The 14,323-nt window shown below is 41.7% G+C and overlaps 1 protein-coding gene across 2 annotated transcripts in view; it reads left to right on the top strand.

Annotated features, from left to right (window-relative positions):
* Positions 1–14,323, top strand: part of SPRED2 (sprouty related EVH1 domain containing 2) — an 89,771-nt gene that overhangs the window by 33,892 nt on the left and 41,556 nt on the right. The window lies entirely within an intron of this gene.

The raw sequence follows: 14,323 nt of genomic DNA, 5'->3' as shown, positions 1-14,323 counted from the left end.
TATGACGGTTGCAGTGTCCCGGGGTCATGTGATCACCTTTTGCTACCTTCTGACAAGCAAAGTCAGTGGGGGAGCCAGTTTCATTTAACATCCCAGTTGTTAACAATAGCAGTGATTCACTTAACAACTGTGGCAAAATAGGTTGTAAAATGGGGCAAAACTTACTTAACAACTGAACATTTGGACTCAGTTGTGGTCCTAAGTCAGGGACTACCTCTATATGATTCATCACTTCTTATTTTATCACCCCAGCAATCATGACAGTTTGTTGCTAGCCACAAACAGGGATTCAAATGGGTTTTGCAAATAGGCTTTTGATTAAAAGCCAGGCTGATGCTGAGGTTAAATATGGCGGACTAAATGCCAAGGGACAATGAGTTACAGTCCTCTTTTAGGCATAAAAGGCAGCTGGATAACTTTGGGTCAGTCAGTGTCTCTCAGCCCTAGGAAGACAGTGGCAGCAAAGCACTTTTGAAAATGTTCTCAAGAAAACTGCAAGGGACCTGTCCACATAATACAGTCAGAATTAGAAGTCAAGACTGACTTGGACGTTAACATTTTTTCTTGGGTTGCTTGTTCAGTATAGGAGCCAGTCCTTAACTGGTAATATTTACAACTATAATACCCATCAGTGTGCCAGTATACTTCTGAACAGGACAATCCTGGAAGTTAAAAACCTATTTTGAATGTTGGGGTTCTGTGTAGGTAGCTTCTGACTTAAGTCTTTGATGTCTCAATATGTCAATATAAATACAAAATGTGTCAATATATCAATATAAAACAAAAGCTTTCAGGTGTGCCTTTGGAACTAACCATCCATTATTTTCTTCCACTTTTTACCTTTTTGCTTACACATTATAGATTTTGCTTTTGAGAAATACTTTTGCATGCTGAACTTTTTCATTTTTATTTGATTTTGGAATTAATGGCAATATTAACTTCAACATTGTTATTTACGGTATATACTTTTTTAGATTCAGTTATTAGAATGCCTTGAATATTTGCCTAAATATAAAAAGATATAAATGGACTACTTTCCAAACCCCATAAATTGCAATTATCCTGTTTCCCTATAAAGTTTATGCTTTTTATTTTTAAAATTCTCTCTCCCACTTTTTAAAAAGAAGCATAACTTTTTGAGTTGCTCTAGTTTAAATCCTTTAATTTTCTTGAACAGCCTCCTCAACAATTTTTTAGAAATAAAGAATCAAGCTGCCATCTAATAAAATGTATTCTAATAGAATTCTAAAAAAAAACTAGATAAAGGCAAAGTGGAACCAGGGCTTTTTTTCTCATAGAACACTCAGAATGGTGTTCCGGCACCTTTTTTTTGCAAAAAAAAAAAGCTTTTACACAGGCTGTGCTGCTGTTGGCTTAAGCCTATTGCAGGCTTTGCTCTTTGCTCTTTTATAACTCATGGACTTCAACTCCCAGAATTCCTGAGTCAGCTATGCTATTGGCTTTTGGAAGCCAATAGGAATTGCTGCTGAGCTTGCCAAAAGACCCAGCAGGCAGGAACATTGCACTCCTCCCTGCTCCCCAACTACACCATCTCAACTAGGTAAGTAAGATATTATTTGCAAATAGGATATCCAAGTATGACTCAAGGAAATTTTCCCTGCATGGAGGGAGTTTGTTTTACATTTCAAATTGCTGTAGGGAAGAAATGATTAGAAAAAGGCAGGAAGTTATTTTTATTAGGAAGAATTCATTTATCCCATGCTAGATCTTTGGGAGCTTAGTACCACCAGCACAGAACATTTGCTTTTCTGAAACTTCATTCAAATTCAATTCCTTATAGGGGCATTTGAGAAAAAAAATGTTATTTATTAAATTTATATGCTGACTATCTCACCAGGATGACTCTGAAGTCAAGGAGAGGGCTTGCAACTTCTGTTTGTAGTTATCCACGTTTCTGCACACTGAGATAATTGGCCATTGTACAAATACAGAGCCTATCATGCTTTTATATTTATATGGAACAGATACATTGCGTGAAATTTTTGGAATGTGTAAAAAATTTGAACCAGCCCAGAAACTCATTTCGCATTGTTTGTGTATATAGAACGTAAACCCTGAAATAGATTTGGAAAGAGCAAGGACTTTGATTAAATGGAAATGTTGCTAAGCATAGAACTGTTGAGTTAATTTGCAGCTGTTTCTGCTGTTTTCTTTTTATGTGCTTCTGATTTTACATCACATTTTAAAATCAGCCAAATTGAATTAGGAATAAGATTGTGACTGAAAGAATACTAATTCTGAAATATAGTAAATATCTTTAACAAGTAACGTTAAATTTAGCTTTAGTGTAATTTGCTTGTTTACGGTAGCTAAAACGAAATTACATTTCTAAAGCATTAGTTTGCATCATTGGAAAGAAAAAAGATTTAATATTTATGATTCAAAAATATAAATATGTGAGAAACATGTTTTTAAAGACCTTTGCAGCTTGTTCTCATATATACCCTACCACAAAGGAATAACTAAAATTATGAAATTTAGAATCTACCAAGCTTCCCTCCCATGGACAGAAGACAATCCATGGGAAATGTGAATCCGTAATCCATAGCTTTAGCAGCAATAATAAATATAATTATGCTATGCATATTTAAGTTAGCCAAACCCTGGAGCAGTGGTAGCAATCTTCTATCACAATGGCAAGCCCTTTAAGATTATATATTGTTAACCATATAAGTGAAGAAATGAGGAAAACTGTGGTTAAAGAAATTGTTTTCCTTCCAATAATAAAATTTCATTGATAATTGATGAATCAACAACAATAAGCAAAAAAACCTACCCTCATAGTATTTGTTCGATGCTGTATCAAAGGTATGGGAATGAATTCACCAGTAAATTTGTTTTTGGACTTGGTAGAACTTGAAAAAGTAACAGCAGAAGGAATATTTGATTCTTTACTCCAATGTCTTTACTCTTATGGGATGACAGAACATTATTTGAAAAAAATATTTGATTTCTCTGGCATGCGATGGCGCCGCTGTGATGATGGGATGTAAAAGTGGAGTGAAAAAATTGCTGTCAGAACGTTTTCCTTCTATTATAGTTTGGCATTGTGCTAATCACAGACTAGAATTATCAGTAGGTGATGCTGCCAAGGAAACTTCAGGAATAAATAGATTCTAATCATTTATTGATAAACTGTACGTCATATACCATGCTTCACCAAAGAATAGCAGAGAGTTGCATTCATGTGCAGAATTACTGGGGACTGAGCTGCTGAAAATTGGAAGAATTTTAAGTACCCGATGGGTGTCATCTAGTTTACGTACAGTTTTGGCTGTATGGAATAATTTTGAATCCCTTGTGTATCATTTTGAACAAGCAATGCATGATCCTACAAGAGATAAAAATGATAAATGCACTTATGATGGCTTGAAAAGAAAAATAACATCTACAGAATTTTTATTGGACCTAGGATTGATGTGTGCCACTCTCCAGGAATTGTCAGATTTAAGTTTGGATCTACAGGACCGCAACATCAACTTGTATGAGGCAAATAAGAAAATAAAAGTACTGGTACAAGTTTTTGAAGAAAGAAGACAGAACTTTGGGCCCTATTATAAATGTGCTGTTGCTGCTGTAAGTGATCTTCGCTTTCGTGGAGTTTTACTTCACAAAAAAGATTCAAAAAAGGATCCTCCCATTGACCCAAGTATATTTTATACAAAATTGAAAGAGTCATTTGAAAAAAGATTACTTGATAGCAAAGACGATGAGTTGGCATATTGGTCTCGCGTACTTGATCAAAAACATTGGCCTGAAGATGTTAATACTCAACTGACATTTGGAGAAGTGGAAATTAGAAACTTATCAATCAGACTGCAACTAAATGAAAGAGAAATGATTCGTGGATTCCATGAATACATTCTCGAAAAGGCATATCCAGAAAAACTGTTGCATTTGATACGGACTCTGAATACCGTTCCTATTTCTTCAAGTGAATGTGAACGTGGGTTTTCACAGATGAATCTAATTGCCACCCCAACAAGAGCTTCATTAAAGACTAAGACAATATCAGCACCTTTGTTCATCAAACTTGTCGGACCACTTCTGAGACTTTTCGATCCTTCAAAGTACGTTGATCTGTGGTTACTCAGAGGATGACATTCGGCCATAGATACTAAGAGCAAGGAAAGGAGTCAAGAAGATTTGCCAGACGAGAATTGGACAAAAGTTTGGAATTTTCTATGAACATTTGCCTTAAATACAATAAATAAAATGTATGTTAAGAATTGAATATATAATTGTTTAATTATATAAATATATAAATAAAACTATATAAATAAAAGATTAACAAGATGAGAGTTCCGACACCTTTTTTTTTAGAAAAAAAGCCCTGAGTGGAACAGAAATGTAATGAGTGACAGTAAGGAAGTGTGGTTGTGGTGCTAAGGTTTTGTGTTCTTGTGTTTTTATTTTTTGTGTTTTCTTTTATTTTTGTATTGTTAGTTGCGCAGTGTTTGGCTGTAAGATGGGCAGCTATGCAAATATTTTAAATAAATAAATATTCAGTTTTACTGTTTAATTAATTTGTTAACTTCACTATATTCAAGTAAATGGCGAAAAAAAAATCCCAGCAACAATCATAGTGTTCTGCATCTGTCTGACTTGGGCTACCAGCTTGCCTGATGATGGAGGGAGGTGCAATCAAACACATTTATAAGATCAAATATACTTCTTTAGAACTACTAATTTCAGTTGTCAGGCTAGAAGAGAATCTGGTTTCTGTAGCAACAAAATCTGAGCAAGAGTGGAGGAGGAATAATTGCTGGCCCACTATTTCTTACTCCCATTTAACTAGATGTTTTCTTCTTCTCTTTTTTCTCTTTTTTGTAACCAAAAAAAATCACTAAATTAGTTGGGAAAACTGATGCTTTAGTCAAACAGTGGGAATAAATCTATTGGGATCTACCTTCATGGTAAAAGCTTTGAAGAGGAATGAATGGGGAACTTGACTGTGTACTCATTCACTCAGAATCTAAACTTATTTAGGTAATTTTAAGCCTGTTATACCTTGATCCAAGCTATTTATCATTCTGTTGCTGTTGGACTATCAGATTGTTACTTTCGGATTTCTTTTGATGTACCTGAACTTTATATTCAGGATTTCTGAAGCCTGGCCTCTATAACATGCTATTTCAGAACACTATTAACAATGAGATCATTCTGAACCCTAGATCAGGGCTTTTCAACCAGTGGTATGTGTACCACTGGTGGTACGCGAGCACCGGGCTGGTGGTACCCGGCGTCGCCTTCCTCTCCCCCCCACTCCGCTCCTTCCCAGCTCACTTGGTTGCAGAAAAAATGCTCCTTGGTGACAGCCTGCAGGAACCCTAGGCCGCGTGAAGAGCGCAGGCGCAGAGCGAGGCCCCGTCCTCCCCAGGGCCTGCTGTACGGAGTTGCCAGCTGATCGGCGCGTACAGCCAGCCCCGACCTCCACCGACAGGCTCCAGTCCACAGAGAGCTTCCGGTGGGTTGAGGGCTTCCCGGCAGCAGCCCCGGCTGGTGAGGGGGCTGGGAGGGAAGTGGCGGCCTGGCGCTGGGGCTGCCAGGGCTCAAGTGCCGGGATCAGCGCCGCTTTGCAGCTAATCGGTGCTTCTTCAGGGCTGCCAGGGCAGGAGCTCAGCACTGATCCTGGTGCTTCTGCTGAGCCCCAAATAAGCACCAATCACCTGGAAAGCAGCACTGATCCCTGCTCACACACACCCAAACACCTGCAAGCAGTTACAGCTGAAGGCATTTCAGCCTTCAACTTCGGCTCCCATTGCTTGCCCTCCGCCGCTCCCCTCCCCTCCACACCTCCAAACTGATCCTCAGGCCAGCATGTCTGACTGAGGAATTCTGGGACTTGAACTCCAGAAGTGGCTTGTAATTGGGTGATGCCGTTAAACTCTTGCACTGAGCGGGAGGGCGTGCCACCATGGCTCTTGCTCTCCGATAGGCTGCGGGGGCCACCGCGGAGGGGAGGGTTATTTTGCGATGGGGGCGGGTGAGAGAGAGACAGGAGGGGCGGTTGTGGCGGGAGAGATGAAAATGCTTCCGAGTGGCCTCATCATGGTTGCCGCCTCCCGTTACAGGTTGTGGTTCTTTCGATCCTGGTGCGCAGCTCTGGTAAGTGGGCAGTTCAGCACGAGATAGTTCAGGGCATCCCCAGCTGCCCCTTTTCCTCTTGAGACTCTTTCCGGTAATGGAGGCCTTCCCCGCAAGCAAGTGAGCTGGGCAGGAGCCCAGGCGACACCGGTGCTTGCGGCAGCACAGACCCGAGGGCTGCTTCATTCCCGCTTGGCCTCTCGCAAAAGAGGGAAGGAAGGAAGAAAGGAAGGAAGGAAAGAAGAAAGGTAGGGACAATGGGAAGGAAGGAAGGAAGGGACAAAGAGGAAGGAAGGAAGGAAAGGGAAGGGAGGCCGGACAGATTGCGGGCACTGGCAGTGGCACCAACGCAGAGGGCGAATGCACACACAAGTGGGACAGATGCCCTTGGCAGAGGGGCTGCTCGGGGCCGGAGGGTGATCGCACACAGAAACCTGGAGGCCAGAGCTCAGTCAGAGGGACACCTCCCTCTGAGCCCAACCAGGTTTCCGTAATGCATGCCAGATCCGCATGTTCCTCCTCGATCAAATCTCGGACGAGGGGAGCTGGCATTAAAATACACCAGCCTAAGCTCAGGGGCCCGATCTCCCTCACCGCCGGGTAAACGAGTATCAACCGGAGGGTCGGAGCACGCCACCGCTTGAAGACAGTGGGGGCGTGATCCCGGATGTTGATACGGCCCTCCGTGCAACCACCTGCTACCATTCCCAATCGTCATGGGGATTTGAAACCCCACCCCACAACCGGAGGAACCAGAAATCCCTAACCCCAAGCTCGTCTCGCCAGGAACCATCTCCGGCCTGGACTGACAGCCGGTTGATAAAATACCCTTATCCCTCCCACCCCTATCATTCACCCCCATCCCTAACCCCCTAAAACAACCGGCTAAAAACATAGTAGGGGCTTTTTAATCCGCTTCAACCAGCAGCCCCTATCTATGCCCGTCCTCAAGGGAGATAGAGCACAAGGCGGCAGGTCGTGCCCAGGCGGCAGGAACTCTCCTGAGGGCATATAGGTCCGCAAAAGAGTAGTGTAAGTGGGCCATATGTCAGAATGTCCACATTGGGCTATTTTCAGGCAGCTAGATGGTTAAAATAAAGATGTTAAGGAACATTGTTGATGTTATCAAGTCAGGGTGGCAAAACAAAAACCGTTAAGCCAAGCCCATCCAAGCCAAGTCAAGCCAAGCCAGCTCTACTCTCACCCGAGCTGGCTGCAGATATAAGAGCCATAATAGTTCTCTCACAACGAATGGCAAATTAATCTGGGCAAAACTTGGCTAAAGACAACCGGGATAAATCCACCTCAGCTGATTCTCACATCAGGGGGTGGATTGATAGTTAATTGTTCTGCCCTCTCACTGCAGTCAAGTCCCAGGTCTATCAGGTCCATCCTTGGCCAACAATGTTCTTAAAATTGCAGCTAACATTCCGTAGCCAAGACAGAGAGGGGCGCCAGTCAGCTGTTCTGAGGCAGAGTTGGTTTCTAGCCGCCATATCCCCATACTATCTTACAACTCCGAAAGAGGGGGAGGTCTCCACGGCACAAACAGCACTCCTCAGAATCACTACCTGTACTTTATCATTTTTTTTCTTTTTCTTTTTTTTGGTCAAGTTTTTGACACCTTACTGGGCGACTGGTGGTACATTGCCTTATCCTAAAAGTGGTACAATGGGTGAAAAGGTTGAAAAGCCCTGCCCTAGATTAAATAGAGCTTTTTATTTTGGAGCGGGTTGTGATCATTTCAGAATTAATGATCCTCAGAAAAAAAATGCCACTGTTTCTGGACATTTAGATCTATTGCTTCAAAAGACACTAGGCAAATAGGAATTAACTCTTGAAACGAGTATGATTTATGGAGCTGAAACTTTCTCAGAACTGTACTGTGATGCAGCACTGAGGCCAGCTTCAGATACATTTCAGCTTAAACATTTGCTGCATGGTGATTTATGGCATCCAACTTTGATTTTAAAAATAACATGGGAGGTGATACGTGAATGTTTTGAATAAAAAATAATGCAGCATGAGGGAATGAAGGGCTCTGAACTCAGCATAACTGTGCCCCTGAAGACATTATTGTGTGCTACTTTGAAGAGTCTACTGAGCTACCTCTTGCTGCAAATTCATGCAACTTTGGAGCCCAACAATCTCCTTCAATTGAAGGGGGTCAGAGTGTAGTGCTATTGGTAGGAAGTCCAGGTCCAGTGGAAAGGGACATGCTCTTTGTTAGGAAGCTTTTTTATTCCATGATCTTGCTTGCGGATAAAAGAAAAGCTAATGAATATCAGCAGATCTATAATCAGTAGACCATGTCTGCAGGGTTGTAACGCTCCATTTATCATGGGGGCTTGGTTAAGGCATTAGCTTCTCACTGAGGTCCTATATAAATTTTTTTGGTACCATGAAAACATGTACAGCAGTATCAAACTGCTGGCCCACGGGTCGGATGCGTGACGTGGAAAGCTGCGCCCACCCCAGCTCTGACAAGGGGAAAAAAAGTCATGATACATCGCGACAAATCACATTACGCGGCAGTGAAGGCAGAATTGACACATCACATGATGTACAGTGAAGGCAGAATTGATTAAATGAAATGGTTGAAATGCTGATTTTAAAAAGAGAATCATTTTGAATAGAATGGGTTCAGGAATTGAAGGCTGTGAATCCCAGCAAAGCTGCAGGCCTAGATGGGGTGCTGGGGATAGTGGTTAAGAATTGTGCCGATCAATTAGCAGGGTCCTGACAAGGATTTTTAACATCTCCTTGCAGTCGGCCACCATGCTTGAAAGCAGATACTATTGTCCCAGTCCCGAAGAAAACAGCAATTGAGTGCCTGAATGACTACAGACCTGTTGCATTAATGTCTGTAGTGATGAAATGCTTCGAAAGACTGGTTCTCCAACATCTTAGGACATGCCTCCCACCGGACTTTGACAAACATCAGTTTGCCTACAGGGGGAACAGGTCGACAGACGATGCCATAGTTACTGCTCTACATTCTGTAGCAAGCCATCTGGAGAAACCTGGAAGCTCTGTCAGGATGCTTTTAATTGATTATAGCTCGGCATTCAACACTATTTTGCCAAGCATCCTTATTGAAAAACTGACTGACTTGAATTTTCCCCCCACCTCCATCTGCGATTGGGTTAAAGACTTTCTAAGGGACCGGCTACAAACAATGAGGGTCAGGTCTGTTTCATCCACCCCCCTGAAGCTTTGCACAGGGCTGCGTGCTTAGCCCCTATCTGTACTCACTGTACACATATGATTGTGTATCGTGTGACCTGTCCACTGTGATCATTAATTTCGCAGATGATACCACCATAGTGGGTCTTATTACAGCTGGAGATGAAACAGGGTACGGGGGGGAGGTACAAAAACTATCCCTATGGTGTTTAGAGAACAACTTGCACCTGAACATCGGCAAGACGAAGGAGATGGTGCTAGACTTCCGGAGGAAAAGAGGAACCTGCCCCACTTTACATTGGGGGGAGCTGTGTGGAGAAAGTTTCCTCCTTTAAATTCCTGGGAGTCTACTTCTGTAAAGATCTTACCTGGAAAGTCAATACAACCCAGGTGGCCAGAAAGGCCCAACAGAGACTCCACTTCCTCAGGGTCTTGCGGAAGAACAGGGTAGAACAACGGCTAATGACCTTCTTTTAGCAGTCTACTATAGAGAGCGTCCTCTCACACTGTATTGCGGTTTGGTATGCTGGCCTGACAGCCGTGTATAGGAAGATATTACAGAGGGTGGTAAGCACAGCAAAAGACATTGTGGGCTGTCCCCTGACACCACTGAATGACATTGCCAGGGCTCGCTGCCTTGGAAGAGTGAGGAAAATTCTCAGGGACAATTCACACCCTGGTCGGTACCTCTTTACTCTCCTACCATCGGGTAGGAGATACAGGAGTATAGCCAACCGTAACAACAGGCTGAAGAACAGCTTTTATCCATGGGCTGTCAGGCTCTTGAACGGGAAATAACTTTATGTATGATTGACTTGTGAGGCCGGTGTGTTGTATGCAATTAGCTCACATGGTATAATAAGATGGTGGATTTGTTGCCACTGTGAGTTGTGGGGGGGGGCATGAAGGGAGGCTCAGCCAATGTCAATGTATGTATGGTTGTACTTTGACAATAAAGGTTCATTCAGAATACCTATCAATCCATTTGATACTGTTGGGTGTGTATGATTGGTCAATCCAGTTGTGTACTCGACAAAGGAGTTCAATTGTTCACAGGGACAGCAGGTGCTCTTCCCAACTAAATAGCAAGAATAAGGATGCAGGTACTTGACCAAAGTGCTCTATAAAAATCAAGCTTCTGGCAGGAACAAACTTGAGGTTGAGATGCCCTAAAACAGCTTTCAACAAATCTGATGAATATTAAGGAAATGTATTGTTCACATCCTGCTGACCCTGAAATTGAGGAGCTTGACGTAGAGCTCTTCATATATCTCTCCTTTATAAGATCCTTTATAATAATTGGTGTATTAGCTTGGCTTGGTTTGGTTTGTCTCCTTTTCAACATTTAGCTCTTGCTTGGTTGGAATGAGCAGATATAAGCAGAGTCTTAGGAAAATGGTATTGGGGGGGAGGAGGAGTTATACGTTTTGGATTTGATTTCTCTCAGTTTTCATTTTTGCACTGGGTATAGTAGATTTCCACATGCAACACTATGTAACTAGGTGGCTGCTTGAGTTGACCTGACTAGGTCGTATAAGTAAATATGAATAAAAATCTTATCGTTCTCACCATACCAAGCATCTCCCCTGTCCAACATTTACCGACTTCTGCCATCTGGAAGTCTAGAGCAAAGTCAGGTTCTTTTATCCAATGAAGGCTGGCATTTTTCAAACTAACCATAACAAGCTCTATTATAATAGGCCTAAAAACCACAGTAGGCATTTAAAAAGGAAAGTCAAGTTGTACATGCATTGATTTGTTGAACTTTTGGCTTAGTTTTCTACATGAATTCAACAATTGTGGTATATAGATTAAGTAAATTATAAGCAGACATAAAATGTTAGCCAGGTGATTAGCTTCTTCCAGTTCATTTTTCTCTCAGCACTTACAGCTTGAGCCATTCTGGGAAGGACTTGACCAAACCAGCAGTGGTGAATACCACCATGTCACCCTTCAAGTGTAGCGGTAGGATCCGGAAAGAATTGGGTACACTTGACACAGAGCCAAAGCCAGATCACATTCCGAATTAGCAAAATTGTACCCTTCAGGGGGGGAAATGGGACATTAAGCTGATTTCAAGTCTTAATTGTTGAAATCATTCAGTGGGAGAAAATTCCTTTTAGTTAAATGATTAAGAACGAAGAATTGGCTCCTTGGCCTTTGGCTAGCATATTTGTAGCTTGTTTGAATCTCAGGGTGATTTTTTTTGACAGAATCAGCTATTAAAAAAATGATGGTTGAAAGAATAAAATGACAATATTGTACCTTCAGTTGTACATGTGCAGATGGATGCCATAAACTGTTGCGGGATTACTGTACCGTACATTTTGGCTGCATTGTGACTTGAAAAACACCACTCTCGGGCTAATACTGATAACACAGTAAGTAATTGCTAGTTTTAGCAGAACTTTGTTGGAGCAAGCTATAGTGGTGTGATTCACATAAACCATGGTTTACAGAATGATTAATATCTCAGCACTATGGAATAAGCTAACTGCAAATTCTGAAATACCCTGTTTCTTTCTAGGTTGGGGGCGGCAATTAGCCTAAATACTTGCTTAATAATTTTACCCTTGTTTAGTTTTGATTTCAACTATATGTCCTCCCCATCTTGGGAAGATAAACATCCCTGTTTAGCATTTTTAAGCTTTTAGGAAAGCATGTAAGGATGTTTTTAATAAACATTGGAGATCTTTCCATTTATGGTAAGGTAGATGAAAACGAAATCCTTGAAACACCTTGCCTTGCTCGTTTTTGTCAATCGGTGCTGTTTGAATCTGCTTCAAAAGTACCTCAGAATTCCTACTTTTCATCTTTGAGAACTCCAAGTGAATTAAAAGCAATTAGAGCCTCACAGCCAGCTATATTTAAAAATAGTACCCGTTTGATGCATCCTTTTCATTAGCATCCTATACATTTGCAAATGACAGTTTGGATCTCTTCCATACATCATCCTCTGTGTTATTTTGATAACTTACTTGTGACTAAAGCTTTTAAAATATTCACATTATATAAATAAACACTGTTCTCTTTCTCTCCCATATCACGGTGCTCTCTCATCCTTTGGTCTGAGTCATTTGTTCTGTTTCTTCGACACCTTCCATCTTTCACCAGCAGCCTAGCTTTATGCTCTGGCAGCTGTGCAGTTAATGCTGGATTAATCAGTTAGACTGCACACAGGGCTCTATTTACATAAGCACGCAGCACTAAGTGTTTTGTTTCAGATGCCTGTCTGTTCAGATTTTCTCTATGTATGCTGCTACCCCAGATCTAGACGGTGCAGAATCCAGGTGTTGAATTCTCATGCTCTTTCTTAGAAAATCCCATGTGGTCAAACCTTTTGCTTATCGCACCTGTCTGCTCCACTCAGAACCATGATTCCCATTTTAAAAAACTGATTGCAAATATCCAGTTTTGACTTGTTATGAGACAACTTGAACTTAGTTCTGCTACTCTTGTCCTTTGATAGTTATAGCAGACAGTGGTTGAGCTGTCACACATCACAGAAAGCCATTGTTTCTGACTTCTGGGGAACCAGCAAGCAAAAAATGTTCTCTTCCTTTTGGACATTGTAGTTTGGAGAAATTACATGAGACTTCACAAGTGTCTTTTTTATAAGGCAAGCGCAGGAAGATGCTTCTACAGAAGTTATTAAAGAGCTATATGTTCCATTTTCCCCCATGGTTGGCCTTACTCAGCTGTTGTTAAACTTTTATTTCCAGATTGGCTTATAAACTAGAAGTAAGCCTGATTTAAGAGTGAAATATGTGTTTGGGGTGGATGGAATATTTGCAAGGCATGTTGGCAAATACCCAAAGAGTTGCATGCACTCTTTCACAGGCTATTTTCCAGTGCAGATGCTTTCTACTCCTTTAATTTTCATGGCACATATAGATTTTGGCATTTGCTAGTGTGCTTAATTGGTTGAGACAAATCAGATTGAGATAGAGAGCCCATGGGCCACATGAGGACTCCAGCACTTTGAGATCACATCAGAATTTGTCAGCAAAAGCAGCACACTTCAGTAAAACAGTTTGAGGTTTGCCTTTTGGGCTTGGAGGGATAATGGATGGGTATGATGGTAGCTTGTCTGCCAGAGGCCTCCTGCACCCATGCCTACCCTTAAGCCCACCCAACAGAAGCTAAAAAGGGACCAAAGACTTCAGTCGCATCCTTTAAGGACCTCACAGCTGAAAGGATTTTGGCAGACCCAAAATTTCAGATGGGGAATGACTGTTGGGACTTCCCCTGCTGTAGTCCACACAGAACCTCTCATTGTGTAATAAAAATATCACAGTGCGCATTGAACACATGTGATATTCATTGGAAAATCAAATTTAATTGGCTTAGCCAAGGAGCAATGTTGTGGTTGGCAAAATGTGGCCAGGCCTGACTTCATGGGTCAGAAGTTATACAGTTTTAGTTCCGCATTGAAGACTTATCTGAAGGCAAAAGCACAACCAAACATCTTGCAGATCTGTATTGTGCAACTGCTAATAAAATGCCAATGCTGCAGCTGTTGTTTCATTTTCTTCCTGTTAGAGAGGCCTGTGTGTTTTGGTTTACATTTGTAGTTTCTTCAACAACAAATGCAGGGTGTGAGCAGCATTATTCTACCAAAATCTGAGGTGCCAAAGAGCGAAGAAAAACCTTTGGACAGTTTTTATTATACCGTAATTCCCTGTGAGAATCAGGACAGTGAAATAAGAAGAACTATGCCACTGCTGTATGAAATGCAGAATAGTCCTCTGATGACTCATCTAGTATGGCGCAGTATATTTGTCAGGAGACTGAATCATGCCTGGAGAAGCCACTTTTCTGCTAACCAGCTGCTACTTAAGTCAGCGAGGCAATTCATTTTAGCATATGGTTTATTGTAGCAATCATGGGAAAACGGTGCACACTGGGGTATAAAATGTAGAGGAAATGGCATCTGGTGGCAGGTATGTGCCTTCCCCTTTTAGAGACTTGTGTGTACTTGTGTGTACTCATATACCTTGGGTTTGTTCCTCTGCCTCATTTTTTTCCG

Source organism: Vipera ursinii (genome assembly GCF_947247035.1).
Source record: "Vipera ursinii genome assembly, chromosome: 1".
NCBI classification, from domain to species: Eukaryota; Metazoa; Chordata; class Lepidosauria; order Squamata; family Viperidae; genus Vipera; species Vipera ursinii.
This window is presented reverse-complemented; position numbering and strand designations above follow the sequence as displayed.